Genomic DNA, 16,414 nt, shown 5'->3' with positions numbered 1-16,414 from the left:
TGTGGCTCTGTTTGACTCACCCGGAGGAAATACGCTCTTGCTCCCTGGTCATTAACAATGATAGTGCCTGACATCTCTGTAGCAATTTCCATCCAAAGATCGCACAGCCCTGGATGGACCTTACGTGGTCTAGGGCCGAGCCTGCAACCGGCACCCTGCCTGTGCAGGGAGCGTAGCAGAATGCTTTGAAGCCCAAAGCCTCAAATCTCTTCAGGTTCCTAAGTGCCATTGATCTCAACAGACGTTCGGAGCCTAAAGAGTTTTGCAGATCTGGGCCTGTTTGCACAGTAAAGGGATTGCTGCAGAGCATCGCCTGGCCTGGAGCACAGCAGCTGTCTGCCAGCTCCTGGGAACAGGGCCCAGCCATTCATTACCCAGAAAGTGCAGACACCTGTGCCCAGTTAAAAGGGAAAAGGGAGGAAGGCAGAATGTAATTCCCCAGGCTGCAATCCAGCTGGGACACCAGGAACGCCCAGCACCTCTGTTTTACAGCACATCTGAAAGGTAATCCAGTAACAGCTACTCCAGCAACTACCTCTAACAGACACGGCTTGCCGTGGGGGACCACTGGACAGCTGTCCCAAGCTTCCCAGTAATATTTTGCTCACCTTTTAAGTAGAGATCAACCTCTATAAGGCAGCCAGTTTTTACTTGCTCTGTTTTAAGACAGCTCTTCAAGAGGTAGGTGACACGGGTGAGATGTGAGTTTCAGTTGACATGGGTGAGATGTGAGTCTGGCCCTTAGAACAAGCCTGGCCGCTCTTGTTCCAGGCGGTGGCGGCTGGTTGGTAAAAGGTCCCTTTTGGCTTCGGGGTCTGGCCAGTACAGTTTTGTGAGTGATTGCTCTGAAACTGATCAGGCTTCACTGAAATCTTAGCTAGTGGGGTAGGGGCAGCAGTTGATGATTTCTGGTTTGTGCTCCTAATGCTCTGGGTTGCTTTGGGGGTCCCTTCCCCCCCTTCCTAGCATAAAGCAGGGCTGCACAAAGACAATGAATGATCCTTTGGTTTTCAGGGGATTTTGAGCAGCAGGGCTGGGCCTGCACCCATGAGCTCTGCAATGAGCTCCCAGCCCTGGGAAAGCAGGGGTGAAAGTGAACAATGTTTCCCTGGGCCTGTGAGAGCTGAATGGGCCCCTGTTCTGATGTGGGGCTGTGGGTCCGACATGACCTCAGCCTGGGCCTGTTCAGAGAGAATCAGGATCCAAAGCCAGTTGTTTCCCTCCAGAAATGTAGAGATCCAGATCTTCCCATCTGCACCACTGCGCGTCCCCTTAGCTGTCCTGGGATTTGCAGGAGGCCAGGATTGGGCCCATGGGGGACCAATCCTGCAAGATGCTGAGCAGCCCGGGACACAAAGGCACACAGCACCTTGCAGGATCGGACCCACAGGACTGAGATTGGCTTAACTCCCCTAGAGCCGGTCCGTTCTGGTCCATGACTCGCTCCTGGGTCTTATGGTCATACGAACAATAATAAAACCCACTGTCAGAGCCTGGGCAGGAGGGAGGGGGAACTTGTCTAGGAGCTGGGGTACCGGGAGGAAGGTAGTAAGGAGCGAAGGGAAGGGGGCAGTAAGGGGAAGAGGTGGGAAGGGGGTTGAGGAGGGAGGATGAGGACCCGGAGGAGGTGAGGGGGGTAGAGAGTAAAGGAGTGTGGATGAAATTGTCTCTAGCAGGAGACTATGAACATTCCCTAATGCTGCCTGCTTTCTAAGGCCAGGTCATGGACCTTCCTGCCAGCATCTGGGGCCTTCCTCGGTGAGCGCTGGCAGGGGAATGGCTGGCGTACTGCACTGCCCAGGGTGACTGAGTGAGGAACGGCATCCTGCTCTGGCCTGGGGCGTCCACTGTCCTCCTGCGTTGGCTGGAGCGGCTCAGTGATGGCTGCACACAGACCAGCTGTGTCATGGAGCGGCGCTCCTTCTCTGCTGGGCCGTGCACCGAATGCCTCCCCCATCCTCCTGGTGGCCGGGCTGTAATGCCCTCTCTGGGCTTCCTCCCAGGGCAGGGGATCAGCGCTGGGCAGCTGCAGGGCCAGAGAAGCGTTTATGCTCTTTAGCTGAATGTTGTTGTCTGTGCCTGGCCGGTCCCGGGCGTAATGCTCTCTGACGGTGCAGAGGGGCCGTTCTCTAGCCTCGCTTTGAGGGTTTCCATCCATGTCAAATATTTGCTTTACCCACGGTGACCTGGGAGATGGGGGAAAGAGCCAAGCGCTGGCGCTGGTCGGACTGGTTCCTAGTTAAACACGGCACGCCAGCTGCCAGGCGGCTCTGATTTGCATGTTCCAAAGCAGCGATGTCGCAGAGGAAAAGGTGAGCGGCGGAGGGTCGGCAATGCACGTTCCACAGCGCAGGGGTTGGATTCTCCTCTCCGTCACACCGAGGCAGCCCGAGTGTGGTGGAGGGGTTGGCCTCTAGCGCTGGGAATTCTAGTCCCTGCTCTGCCACTGACTCATTGTGTGACCTCCGATGCGGCACTCCTGGCGCCGCTCTGAGCCTCAGTTTCCCCAGCTGTAAAATGAGACTGACCAAGCCCCAGACTATCATGGGGTTACATTTCTTAAGGTGCTTAGACATACTTGGATGGAAGGGTAGGAAAACCCTTAGCTAGCTGCTGCTTTGCAGAGCACCATAATAAGGGGAACGGAGCTCCGCGTTAATACTGCAGTATATTTGTTATCTGATACACCCCCTGGTGAGGAATTTCCTCTGCTGGGGGCAGGATCAATGATCTTTGCCGTCCCTAGCTATGTTCCCCTGAGTAACTGGCTAGCCTTCAGCTAGGGCTTTGAAAACAGGTCCTAGAGCCTGAGTGCGGGGAGGAGAGTCCAACAATCAGCGCTTTCCTGCAGCTGGTTGGGTGCCGCTACGGGCATTTAGTGCTGGCCATGGCTCCTGGAAGAGCCAGAATGCAGGACTGCAGGGCGATTCCTGGCGTCTCCATCAATGGCTGTAGCTTTCGGGTGACTTTCAGCAGTGTGAGGTCGCGGTCCAATCACTGGGCCCCCAACCGCCCCAAGTCCCCCACGTTCCACATCTGAGCTGACACTGCAGCTCCCTCCAAATCCAACAGGCAGAAAATCCCAGTAGGGGTTTCCTTGGCAGGGACCAATGGAGCCTGGGACAGGCTGCAGGGCTGGGCGCCAGAACCAGTGGAAATCTGACTGCGGCGCTCTCACGCTCTGCCTGACTTCCACTGTCCATCTCTCCCGGCCTGTCCCATGTGAGCTCCCCCCGGCCAGCCTCCTTCGCTCTCCTTTTCTCATTTCTTCTTCCAACTCGCCCTCCTCCTCCCCGCTCCCCCGCTGCGGTGTGTATTTATCCGCCTGCTGCACAACATTGTGTTTTGTGTACGGAGAGCCCAGTTGGTGGCCTCCCATTGAAGCAGCAGCTGAAACACCCGGTTTGCAGATTCCGCCTGTGTCCCCAGGGCATCTGCCACAGCTCTGAAGTTGTGTCAAAATCTCCTCCTCCTGGCCCTGGCGCCCCCCAGTGGAGTCACGGGGAGGGTTGACCCTGAGTCAGATGGGCTGGCAGGGAGAGATGGGCCCTGCTTGGGGATCGCGGCACATCAGAATGCCGCCAGGGCATCCCAAAGGTGCCAGGTTTGCTCACGTGTGCCCGCCCAGCCGCAACTCAGCTACTGCCCCCGTTGCCTCCTGCTGAGCCGATGGGACAGCGAGGGAGCCCTGATCTCCAGCTGGGTGTGTGGAGCTCCTAGCACCTCCAGGCAAGGGAAGAGGCCCTGGGTCACCCCCCTTCGTGTTCAGCAGGCCACGGTGCACTGGCGTGAGGCAGTGTGGCCATGGACCGTTCTGCGCAGTGGATCCTTGGGCACCAGGCCTGACACCCTAAAGAGGGGCTGATCTGGGTCTGTATTTTACAGCCAGGAGCAGCTCAGAGCCAGCTGATTCCCAGATGCGCCCCCCCACCCCTTGCGAGCAGAGATACTCCAACCCCCTTGGGCTCAACACAAGGTCCATAGTGCTGCGCTGCTGGGGTCGGGGTGGGGGGGATAGGTTGTGGAATCAATGTGCCCATGCTGTTTCCAGAAGCAGTGGCACCCGCTGGCAGATCAGAGGTGGGCAAAGATGCAGGGCAAAGGGGCAACGGTTAAACCTTTCCCAAGCTCGCGTTAGAGGAAGAATCTGAGCCAGGGGCAGGGCTGAGCAGAGAGAAGGCGAAGGGGGAAATGGGAGAGAAATTCAACAAACTTCCTCTGCTCGCCCAGCTGCCACCCTCTGCTGCAGATGAGGGCTGGGCTGTCCAAAGGAGCCTCAGGAAGACAAGTGTCCAAGGCAAGTCAATGGGCCGTTGGGGCTCAGCTAACTGTGCGATGCGCCCTCCCAGAGTAGCAGTTCCCAGCCTGGAAGCCGGCATCCCCAGCGTCAGTTAGCTGGTGTCACCCCTCGTAGCCTTCCCCTGGTCGGCTCCTTCCTGGAGTGCTCCGACCCGAGCCCGATGCGAAGGATTCCGGGGGGCCGGATGTCCCGGACCTGAATGCGGAAAGGGGAGGGAGGCCGACCCCCCCACGTTCTGCTGTGCAGGGACTTGTCGGCCCGGTGGGCGTTGAACGCTTTGCAGCTCACTGGCTCTGCCAGCTGGGCCCCCAGCCCCACCCCGGGAAGCCAGGTGCAGCTGCCTGAAGCAGTTTCTGTGGCCCCCAGGCAGAGGGGAAATCGGTTGCGTGGCAGCCGGCTGTTTGCCGGGGAAAGCATGAGTTCACTTGCTGAGTAAACTCCCCACGGCGATAAGCACTGCACGCCTTCCTGCAGCCCCTGGGCCCCGCACAATGGCATGAAGCGCAGGCCCTGCTGGGAAGGGCATTGTTACAAGAGAGAGAGGAAAGGAACCACACAACAAAGCCAGGCTGGGCCGAGACTAAACCAACCAGGGGCTGTCGCCAAGCCCCAGCCCTCGGGGGGTGGGAGGGGGCGTCGCCACGCCGCTGCCACGCAGGGCACCACAATGGGGAATTGTTCCCTGTTTACTGGGGTTTCCGCGCCCCAGGATGTGGGAGGATTCTCCCAAGGCCCAGAATAACACCACACGCACCGCGCTGGGAGCCGGGAGGGGTGGCTCTGGTTTGTCAGCCGGCCTTTCATGTTCGCCGGCCAGAGAGGAAGCGATCATTGACCTGAGGCAGCCTGGCACAGAGATCAAAAATCTCAGTCTGCCCCGGGCAACGCGAAACAAAAGGTCTTTGCCGCTTCGCCTGCCTCCAAACGTACAGGGCTTCTGCTCCGGCGGCTGTGCGCCGCTGCGGGGGTGGGAAGCTAGCTTGAGGAGCTAAGCAGGGATTCCCTTTGTTTCGGAGCATCCCCGGGTGGCAGGGAGCCAACGTCGCAGCTGTGCACCAGCCCATACGCGGGCACCTTGCTCTAAGCGGCAGCGCTGGGTCGCCTCTGCGTGCTGGCTCTGCTCGGCTGCGGGAATGGGGCGCTGGGGGCCGTGGCGGACGTGCTCTCCTTTACACTTGGACGAGACCTCAGCTGGTGGTAGGCCTGACCCTCAGTCCAACCAGCCCTGCCTCCCCAGCACAAGCAGGGGGAGGCAACTCAGCGGTTGGATTGTCATGCAGCCCACTCCACGCTGACCGTGGGGGCGGGCAGTGGAGGGGAGCAACTGGCTATCTTGGAGCCCGAGGGGCCCAAGACATGACACGTGGGACTGGGTTCAAGGAGGAATCCCAACTCCCCAAGCTTCACGTCTTCTCAGACCTAGAGCTCAACTTCTGAGCCACCGTGCAAAGAGGAGCCTCGACTGGGCGGTTTTGATCTGGCCTTCCTTAAATATCCAGCCGGTTCCAGCCACTTGCACTGTGGTGTTAACCCTTTGGAGTCTGCAGACGTTGCGGGCCAACGTCTCTCCCCAGTTACACCCGCTGACACTGGTGGAGTTGCAGAAAAGAGGGCAGGATTGGGCCTGTGATGGACGTGGATCACAGGGCTAAACCGAAACCTACCGTATCCCTGGGCAGTCGCGTTGTTTTCAAGTGTGCATGTCCTAGTCCAGGCGGAAGGCCTGTCTGCCTCCTTGCCAGAGAGATTGCTGACAGTTGGAGAAAGCTCCTGGAAGAACAAAAAAAGGATCAGGGCTATTGAATGGGCTGATTGACAAGGAAAGGTGAGAGTGAAATACGGGTCCCCCAGACTACAATTGTTTGAAGGGTGAAAACAACAAAGAGGAGGGGAAATTATTTGGGATGGGGGAAGGGTGTAACTAGGACCAACGGAGAAAGACAAACCTAGTCTGAAACTCTCCGACACTAGAGTCTTAACAGCACATTGAATGAGTGAATATTAGCCTCTGGTGGCTTCAGCACTGGGACAATTTCTTCTCCAAGCAAGAACGCTATTGCAGAGCCCACCCGTTACCCAGAGCTGCCCGTTGTCAGGGCACAGGAGATTTCTCCTGGAAGAGAGAGAATAAGCTGGAATGTTTCAGCCCCTTCTCAAAGGCCTTTGGAGGTGTGGGAAAACTCCTATTGGCTTCCCTGGCATTGGATCAGGCCCTAAAGCTGCTCATGGAGAGCTGCTGTGCTCCCGTCTGGCTGTGCAGTCTATGAATCTGGGAATCTTTCCGGGCTGTGAGATTAGGAGAACATCACAGCTGACTCGTAGAACAAGGTGACCCCTGCTGAGATGTCTTAGCTGCGGCACAGACTCTCCAAGGAAAGGACAATCTCCCCCACGTCCCCTGATCAAACCAAAGCTAGACGCACCCCAGTCAGAGTTGAAAGGGAAGGGACCCCCATCTAGTCCAAAATCTCAGCTGAAATGAAACGTCAAAACACTTCCCCTAGCCCAAAACTAGAAACTTGGTCAGCTTTTTCATTTTGCCAAACAAATTCAGTTTATTTTTTGGTTTCACGTGGGCCCAGTTTTTTTTTTTTTTTTTTTCTGTTTGGCCACCAAACTGAAAAATTGGGCCTGTGAACAACCCAACCGGAAAGGGCTCTGCCAGATGTTATTTCCCTGGGGCAAAGCACACACAGCCAAGGAGCTCCTGGCCATCTTACGGCTAATTTAAGCAAGCGCCCACCGATTTGGGGAAAACGCCACCCGGGGCTTGTTTGCTGGGGTTTTAATTAAGCTGAGTGAGGCTAATGCAGCCCGGTGGGTGAGAGGAAAGAATTGCTGGTGTGTATCTGACTGCCTAGCCCGGCCTGTCACCGGATCTGCCCACTGCATGCTAGATCCCGCCCTGACAGAAGAGCAACTAAGCCTCCCGTGCAGTTTTGTGTGATGCTGTGGAAGCGCTGTGGGGTGCTGTGCAGGGAAGGCTGGTGAGGGCTTTCTGGATGCTAGGAGCCAGAGGCAGACTGGTCCTGCCCTCCCACTCTACCCCCTTCCCTCTGCTGGTAGGGTCTGACCTCGGTGAGCTGGGGATCAGGTCCCAACGCCCAGCGTCTCCTGAAGGTGGAACCCAGCCAAGCGGGGAGGGACCGTGATGCGCTGCAGGCCCTGGGTAGTGCTGACAGCTGCATGGGGCTCTCCAGCTAGCGGGCGGGGGGAGCCTTCTTTCACCCAAGCGGGGGCAGCTGCCTATGGCTTTAGAGCGGAAGAATGGGTCCGAGCCCCCATGTCCTAGGACGTCCTTGGCAGAAAGAGAGAAGGGAGCGAGGGAGAGGCCCCTGCTTAGCGGGACGGCCATGGCAGCAAGAGCTGGTCGGATGAGCTTGTGCCCATTCCCGGCAAAGCTGGTGCTGGCAGCCTCCAGCCCCGGCCTGGCTGCGTTGAGTAGCCCACACAGCCGGGTGGTGGTTTCACTCCCGCAGCTTAAGGGCTATTTCTCCACTAGCTTCTTCATTTCCCCGTGCCACGCCTTCAGTGCAGGACAGCACTGCTTGGCCCCAAGCCTTCGGTCAGAGCCGTGCAGGCAGACTTGTGTGCCCATAATAACCATGGTGGCCTTGGCTCCACCCCCCTGCATTACCGCTTCCCAGGCCCCATGTCTGGGACTGACGGCCTCTGGAAAGCACGCTGGGCATGGGCAGGGAGCATGCATAGCATGGTCATCAGGAGGGAGGAACGGGGGGGGGGGGGGGGGGCGGGCGGTGGACAGGATTGCTGAGCAGGGCCCACACAATGAAAACACCTTGCAACAGGCTGGTTTGATGGGCTGCCCCCGAAGAGGAAGTGGGGGGGGGGAGGAGGGAGGTTTCTGTTCCAGCTGCTGCAGTGACCTTAGGATGTAGGGTTTCTCAGACGGCCCGAACTCCCCTCCCTGGCCCTGGCTTATTAGTAAGGGAGAGGGCAGTGAAGCACTCTCCCCACGTGCTGGTATACTAAACAGACAATTTAGCAGTGTGGCAGCTCCTGTCCTAACACACCCTTCAGGTTTCTGAACTCTGTGGCCAGCACACAGGAAAGGATGGGGGGTGGCTTTCTCACAGCACAGGAAGCAATTTGGGAAGCACAAAGGCTGGGCCATAGTGGAGCATAGTGGCCAATGGCAGATGCTACAGGAGAAGGTGCAAATCCTTCATTGTGCACCTGATTGTGCACGGCTAGGTTGCAGAAAGTGTGTTTCCTTCCTGACCCTAGCTGATGATCTGATTGTGCCCTGAAGCATGAGGATGGTTAGCAAAGGGTACAGCTCCTGTGTTTATCTCTGGGTTTAGCAATATCTTTCCTGCCTGAGAAAGTGTTCAAATCACAGCTCCCCCCACCCTTCAGTTTCCCATAGTGGTGGTGATGGTGATCACTCGGAATTTAGCAGCCCGTACGGAAAGTTGTATGTGAAAGAGATCTGCACAGGGAACAAGGGAAGAACCAAAAGCCATGCAGAAATCAGAATGCATGCCCCATCTCCTGTGGAATGGGAATGATTTTCTTGCGACACACTGACCAGGTCCTTCATCGTGAGGAAGCAGGTGGAATATTGGTAGGATAGGGCCACTATGCATGGGAATTCGGCGATATAGCTGTTGATGCATTAGCCTTTCTCTCCCTAGACCTGGGGAAGGCCATTCATGACATGCTTCGATGGACACAGCAGCAGGTTTTCCGTAGCACAGAACCAGGGGCAGTTTCTGCTTACAAGAAGCCTTGGCTAGCTGGGGGATGATAGGTTGGGATGGAGGCATGTTGGCAGCACGATGCAGGGAGCCCAGGACTGGGCCAGCAGGGGACTGCAGGCTGGCACTGAGGGCACTGGCAGAGCTGGCATGCATGCACCTGCTTGCACTCCCCTGACCCGCCAGCATTTCCAGACATCCATGAAACTAACCGATTACAAATCCCCAGTGAAAACTCAGCTTGACGAAACCGGGAGCTGCTTTGGCCTCTTTGGCTTGGCTGTGTGAGTCTGATATAACCAGAGACTCTGGCTGTAGCAGGAGGCAGCTCTCGGGGCTAGTCTGGTCACAGAAGGGGACTCTCCAGGTGTTGCCTTGGCTCCTGTGCCGAGCTGTCACCCACCGTTGAGTACAACTCTTGTAAAGCTCCCCATAGCTTTTGGCTTCTCAGTCACGTCAGAGTCTCTTCCAGGTCTCTCTCGAGCACTTGCTCCAGTGCAAGACTTGCCGTCCCTCCAGCAGCTGTATTCCCACAGCAGGCTTCTTCCATTTACTTTGAAAGCGAAATCCTTGCAAACTACTAGTGCCAAGGTCTTTGCTGGCGGTGGGTGACTTCTGCAGTGATAGAGTGAAAAGGCCATTTCCCCTAGATGTGCAATAAAGGGGTGGGTCTGACCTATTTCCCAGTGACGGAGGGAAATTCATCTCTATGGCTACTGCAGTACTCCCACTGGCTTTGAATGATGACTTGCTTTGAAAATGTAATTGCTTCATGGTAGTGTTATTACATTCTCTCCATCGCAGAGTAATATGCCCCGGCAGGTACCACACCGGCAGGAATACACTGGGAGGAAAGTGTGGGCTGCTGCTGGGGTTCTTGTCAGGGCTGTAACCAGATAGGTTGGCTGCTGATTATCTGCTATCCTCACCACATTGCTAGATGGTTCCAGATGGCTATGGAAAAAGCTGGGAAACACTCATCTAGTGGTGAGAGCACAGGACTGGGAATCATGAGAGCGGTGTTTTAATCCTGACACTGACTTGCTGCATGACCTTGGGCAAGTCCCTCACTCAATGCCTCAGTTTCCCCATTGGCACAATGGGGATAGTATCCACCTCCCAGTCATTCCGAGGCTGCTCGATGTAGCATTTTAGAGGCAAACCCACAGTTTGTTTCTAGGGATCAAAGAGCTCGCAGCCCAACCAAGAGACACCCTGAGGTGCCCCTGCCACCTTCTTCGCATGATACCAGAGCTCAGACATGATTTCTGCTGCCTGAGCTGTGAGACAAACCAAGCGGCTGGAGCATGTTTGTGTAAACAGATTCTCTTTCTCCATGCTCATTCGTGGCCAAGGCAGATTGCTCTAACAAGCACCGTGTATCGTGCAGGCGGCAGGGGCTGGGCTCGTTTCCCCAATACAGGTCTTCTGACTCCTCAGCCAGTGCGCCTCTTTGCTCACTCCTAGGACCCTGGGCTGCCTGGCCGTGAGCTGGGGAGGGGGGATCTGCTTGGGAGAAGGCCTGCAGGTGAGTCTGCTCTCCAGTCGATGCAATCCATTGAATGTGGCCAAATAAAGCCAGTTCTACGAGCTGGTTCATCTCATTTGAAGACATGGCGTAGATGAGATGGCAAACCTCAGTGCATGCCATGCCTGGCTGTCCTTTACAGTGTAGCAATAACCCACGGCAAGGTGGGCAGGGGTAGACCAGAGGTCTGCAACTCAGGGCGCCTTCAAGCAGCCATGGTGCAATTAATAATGTACTTTAATGTCCCAAGCTCACAGCCCATAGAAACAAGGGCCTGATTTTACAATGCTCCACTCACCCTCGGCTTCCACTGTGCAGGGTCAAGCACAAAGATATTTAGGCACCTAACTCCCATTGACATCAGTGCCTAAGTACCTTTGGCCTAACATCTTAAGGGCTGTCAACTACAGTGTGTAGCCCCCCATTCCCCCGTCCATGTGTCCCAGAGTGACCCCCCGTCCTGCACTGATGTGTCCTCTAAATCAACCCCCGTGTCCCTTAACCTGTCCATACCCTACGGAGCAACCAGCCCCCTCCCACCAACCAGTGCCCCACCCAGCACCGTGCACACCTGCACCCCACGGCCCTTCCCGCCCACACCGAGGCCCAGCACCCATCACCTCCACACCAGCCTCCCCCAGTGCGTTCTCGGGGCCCCTCTGCCCCGCCGTGGCAGGTCACTGACGAGCCGGGAGACTCTTTCTATTACAGTGACGCGGACCGACTCCACCGCCTGCCATCGGGCCGGTGTGTCCGGCTCGGCTCAGCTCGGCTCGGCTCGGGGTCCTGTTGTGGTCAGGCGGGTGTGATCAAGGGCTGGACAAAGAGGCCTTTCAATGGTCCCTTCGGGGCTGGTGCCATCGTGTGGTGGTTTGAAAGATGCTTTGTTACAACAGGCTCCGTCCTGCCCTTTCATCTGCTCTGCGCCTCGTTAACAGCCTCCCTGCCCAGCGGGCCCCTCGCGTGGCTTTAACTGGCAGCGCAGGGGGCAGCTCTGCGCTCCCTCCGCCCGGTGGGGTCAGGCCCCATTTTCAGCCGCGCTGGGCGCCCATCCAGGTACCGGGGACTGGGGGGCTGGACTTGCAGGCACAGGGCCCAGCCGGCCCTTGGGAGGCCCTGGCCCCAGCGCTGTGCGGGCAGCTGCTGCACGGGCGCCGTGCTCTGAAGCCTGCGCTGCCCCAGGGCCAGATTTTCAGAAGCTGGGCGCAGGACGAGCGCCGCACGGCCGGACATCGGGTCCTGGGGATCGGGCAGGGGTCGCCGCTCGCTGGCCCGGGCTGGGCTCGGTGCCCCACACCATGGGCTGGCGTGGGGGGGGAGGGACCCACATGCGCCCCCAGGGAGCTGGGTGGGGGCCTGGCAGTGGCGAGGCATGTGGTTGCTGGCGGTGGCCGGGCCGCCCCGTGACTGTCTGGCCCATGTATTGTTCCCTTCTCAGCGGTGACTCCTGCACCACAGGCTGAAGGCAGGAACCAGCCATTTGTGTTTCACCTGAATAGACCCGGCGTTAGAAGGAGGAGAAAACAATTCCTGTTCTCTAACCACAAGTCTCTGATGATGAAGGGGCATCTTGGGACCTGAATTTGGGGCAGGGGTGTAAATTAGAAGCCTCAATATGTTTCCTGACAAATGAAGAGGAGTGAGTCAGACTGCGAGGGATCTGAAACTGGGATTGCTCCTGTAGCCCAGGATATCTGAGGAGAGGTTTCCTGGGGGTGGGAGAGGAGCCTGTCTTTCAGGGAGCAGCTCTGGTCAGCTTGCTTGTACCTGAGTCCTGGAGAACATTCCCTCCGGATGGGGCCAATCTCTGGGGTCTGTGGGCCCAAGCTAAAGGGATGGGGCAGGGGAGGGAAATCCATGTGCACAGGCCAGTAATAAGTAATTGAAGGAATGGGGCCGGAGCCTGAGGGCAGCTGATCTGCTAAGTGAATGGGGGAAGGAAGCCTCATCCCCATGTTGGGAGCGAACAGGTCTGAGGCCTCCTCCACCTCACTGGCCCCATGCTTCCTTCTGGGTGGCGGAGCGATGGGTCCCTGCCAGAACCCTGTGCTCCTCCTCACGTTAGCCCCTTATCTTCCTGCACACCCCAGGCCCTGCTTCTTGTGCAAGGGTTTATGGGCTTTGCAGGGGAGTCCTGTCAGCACCACCCCTGGGAAGAATTATGGGTCACTCACTGGGGCAAGGAGCAAACCTGCATCATTCACATGCCAGCCAGAACGAGACCCACCAGGCCCGTGGGGCCTGTGCTTGGGTCCTAGCCCTTGGCAGGCTGAGGATCTAACCCAGATCTCTGCCTTAGCGGTGTGGAGCATCTCCTAAGTCCTGGTGTGTCTCTGCTGTTGGCCAGTTGTTCTGTCTCTTGCCAGGTGATTTTCATTACACTCCCACAATGCTGCCGGAACCAGCAGTGAACTGACATTTTCAGTTTAAACACGACAAACTGCCATCCCACGTGCGACCTGCACTCCCAGCTGCAGGCCGCCAGACAGATCAGAGCTGATCAGGGCCCACCCAAAGCAGCAGGGCCAGGCTGGTCAGCTGCTCTGGGAACAAGTGGCCTGGCGTTTGGGAGTGGCTTGTTTCCAGAGCAGGTGGTTCGGACCCGGTGGGGGCGCAGTGCACACGACTGACAGTGGTTCTGTTGCCCTCAATGCCTGATGGGGAATGAATCACGTTGTGGGGGGGCCACGGGCAGGAGAGGTACAGCAGCTCACTGCGCCTGTGCCATGCATTTGGACTGGCTCAGAGGACAGATGTAACGAGTATTGCTGCCAATCAGAGAGCAGCTTCGTTTCCATTGCACGCCTCTGAATAGCTGATGTCCAGTTTGCTGACCCTATGGAGGAGGGGAGAATGTTCATGTCTTTGAGGCAGTGGTTTTCCTTCCTTTCCTTACAGTTAGATTGGCAGGGGAGAGCCTGCCTCCTTCTGGGTGCTGGGTGCCAATAACCTGTGGGGACAACACTCTCTGGAGCCTTCACCCCACTTCCCCCTGTCCTCTTAACGTCCCCCAGGCACTCTTCTTGCTACCTTTGCAAAATGCTTTTTAGGGCTTGGAAGATTCCTCGGCCACATTGCATGCTCCTTTCCAGGCATCTGCAGTCTGGGGAAGGAGTCGCTCTTGGTTGACTTCGCCATGGAGTTTCACACCGGGGTTGTGGTGAGCCCCAAGACACTGGAGCCGATGCAATTGTTGGGCCTGGTGGATGTTTACACCACTGAAGGGGGGCTGGCTGGACCCACAGTGTGGACCTCCCTGAAATCTGCTGGGAAACCATGAGCAGATGGTAGCAGCAGCACCCCACAACTGCCATTCTCCCCACTAGCCACCCGGTGAAAATCAACCACTCCAGCGTTCACTTCGCGCTCTATTCAGACCACTTCTCCTTTCCAGAGCTGCTGGGATTTGTCAAGTGGCTGAAACGCTGCTCCGCAGTCCCAGTTGCAGAGAGAAACATGTGCCTCACTTACTTGGAGAAATATCTGAGCTCTGACCACAAGGTGTCATCTGAGCCCCAAATTCCAGAGTCTGGGCAAAAGTTCACACAGCTGAGAGCTAACAGGGAACAGCAAAGACCTGTGGAGCAACCTGTGCCTAGGGAGGTCTCCTTTGCGTCCTCAGAGACATGTCTTGATTGGCTGGAGGATTTCGGGGATGTGAAGATTGGCCAGCAAAGCTCCTCCGAGCAGCCTGGGGACCCCGGCGGCCCTTTGAAAGGAGCTGGCGTGTGTGGCAGGGTGGAGAGGCTGGAAATTGAAGTGGAGTTCCACCAGGTGTATGGTGCCTAGAGGCAGCTTTTGTCTACACAGCCCGATACATGGACACTGCCAGAGCACAGCCACTGCCACCAGAGGACACCGGTTCCATGCAGGCCCAAAGCAGCAGGGAGGGCGAAGACTGGCCACACACAAGAACTTTATCCTGGAAAACAGGGAACGTAGGGACAGCAAAGAAACAGGCCTCTCACTCCTCTGCCTCCCACGCCAGCCCACGCCACCCTTCACTGGAGATCTGGGGTCCCTCAGCGCTGTCCTCTGGTCAGAAAAAGACAGCTCTCCCCTCTCATAAGCAGAGTTTAACCTTCCTGAAGACAGAGGAATTTCTTCCACCTGGAGCAGCTGGTGACAGAGGCAGCAGTCGTGTTGCACGTGGGCTCGCGGAGGAGTATTCGCTTGTTCCATTAAACAGCCAAAAGTATTTATCTGCAAAGAACTTTGACCAGCTAGTCAAAAACTATTTCAGGAGAGGAGGGGGTCCCAGCAGAGAGGCTGGAATTGCCACCACGTGCCCAGCTGGTCACCCAGGGCTAACTCCGCTCTGTTCTATAAAGTGTTGTCAGTGTGAACCATCTTCCAGGACCCGTTGTCCTGCGCCGCCTGACAGGAGATTACCCAGCTCTGAGGCTTTGCATTGAACGCTTCCCGTCAATCAACGCAGAGGAGAGGAGAGCTCCTAGATTCTGTTTCATTGGTTTGTTAAACTTCCTAAGATTGTTTATTTTGTAATTATTGGCCGTAACGTTTGAGGAGGATGCCTGTGACCCTGGCCATGTCCCAGGGCGCCAGACCGGCGCTTGGGCGATGCAGATCACAGGAGGACACTGTGCATTCGCTGCACCTCTTTGGCTGGGCTCTCCTCACTGTGGCAAAGGGGACTGCAGTGCTTCCTGATTACGGGGAGGTGAGCGGCAGGGGCAGGAGCTGCATTCAGGTTTGGAGAAGGCGAGAGAAACATTCTCCTGACTCTCAATTCTCAATGCACCTGGATATCTATAAGATGCCTCTGTGTTACCTACTTTCTGTATTCCTGCATCTGAAGAAGAGAGCTGAAGTCTCCCGAAAGCTTATGTCTGCAAATAATAAATTTGTTAGTCTTTAAAGTGCCACAGAACTCTGGTTGTTTTTGCTGTATACAGACTAACACGGCTACCCCTCTGGAACTATTCTCCTGACTGAAAGCAAAACGAGGGAAGCTGGAAAGCGCCGCCCCTTCCTCCGCGCTGTTTGCAAAGCTAGGAACAGACACTTCCTTCTGACAGCCTGGGGGGCAGTTTGTGTGTTCGACTGGCTTAGGGCTTTGGGAGCTTATTTTAGAAGACTAAGGACGTGAAAAGTTTTCAGGCCTATATCCGTGAATCACTGTAGTGCTGTATTTAGAGACACAAGCATCACAGGCTTCCGTGGGCCACGGAACTGCCATTCCACCCTTATTACGTTGTCCACCTGGGACAGGAGAAATTCTGCCAATTCCAAGGATTTGGGCCTCCTGGTGCACTTTGCTGTATTGTTCGGAGTCTCAACGTTCAGGTGTAAACTGTTGTTTCTTGTCCATCTGACTGAAAACTCCCCCAGCCCTGGACCATCCTGCCCCTGTATCACCGAGTCTGCACCCAGTCAGACCACAGCGCCAGCACCTGGAAGGGGGCAAACGCCAGGCATCTTCACTGCATTAAGTCGGGGAGTCGATCGCTACCGAAATGCTGCGTTAACCATGTCACCATCCGTGTGCTTGACTCTGATGAGCCCAAGGTACGAACTTGGACATCGTGCTGACGTGAAGCTAGATTCTGAAGACGTGATTGCCTTCTTTCTGTTCGAATGAGCTGGACATAATCAGCACCAGTCTCCCTTCGCCATGGGATTTGGGGACCCCTATGGCCAGCTGCTCTCAGGGTGATCCCCGCTGGGTATTTCCTTTCCTTGTACCGCTTTGGGCAAGGGCTGGAGGGTGCTTTTCCTAGACAAGTGCTTTGGGCATGTGCCGGCGGGGGGTGGGAGGGGAGTGGCAGCATTCGGTTTCCTAGTTCAACCAGAAAGGTTGTGGTCACAGCCGGCTGTCCCCTGGCGACAAGGCTTTGCTGCCAT

At 56.6% G+C, this 16,414-nt stretch overlaps 1 pseudogene; it reads left to right on the top strand.

Annotated features, from left to right (window-relative positions):
* The first annotated feature begins 7,653 nt into the window (after positions 1 to 7,653).
* On the top strand, positions 7,654 to 15,262 carry LOC137161721 (5' exonuclease Apollo-like; annotated as a pseudogene).
* The last annotated feature ends 1,152 nt before the right edge of the window (positions 15,263 to 16,414 follow it).

This window comes from Emydura macquarii, unplaced genomic scaffold (assembly GCF_026122565.2).
Source record: "Emydura macquarii macquarii isolate MOO-44397 ecotype Brisbane River unplaced genomic scaffold, CSIRO-AGI_Emac_v2 contig_2369, whole genome shotgun sequence".
Taxonomy (NCBI): Eukaryota; Metazoa; Chordata; order Testudines; family Chelidae; genus Emydura; species Emydura macquarii.
This window is presented reverse-complemented; position numbering and strand designations above follow the sequence as displayed.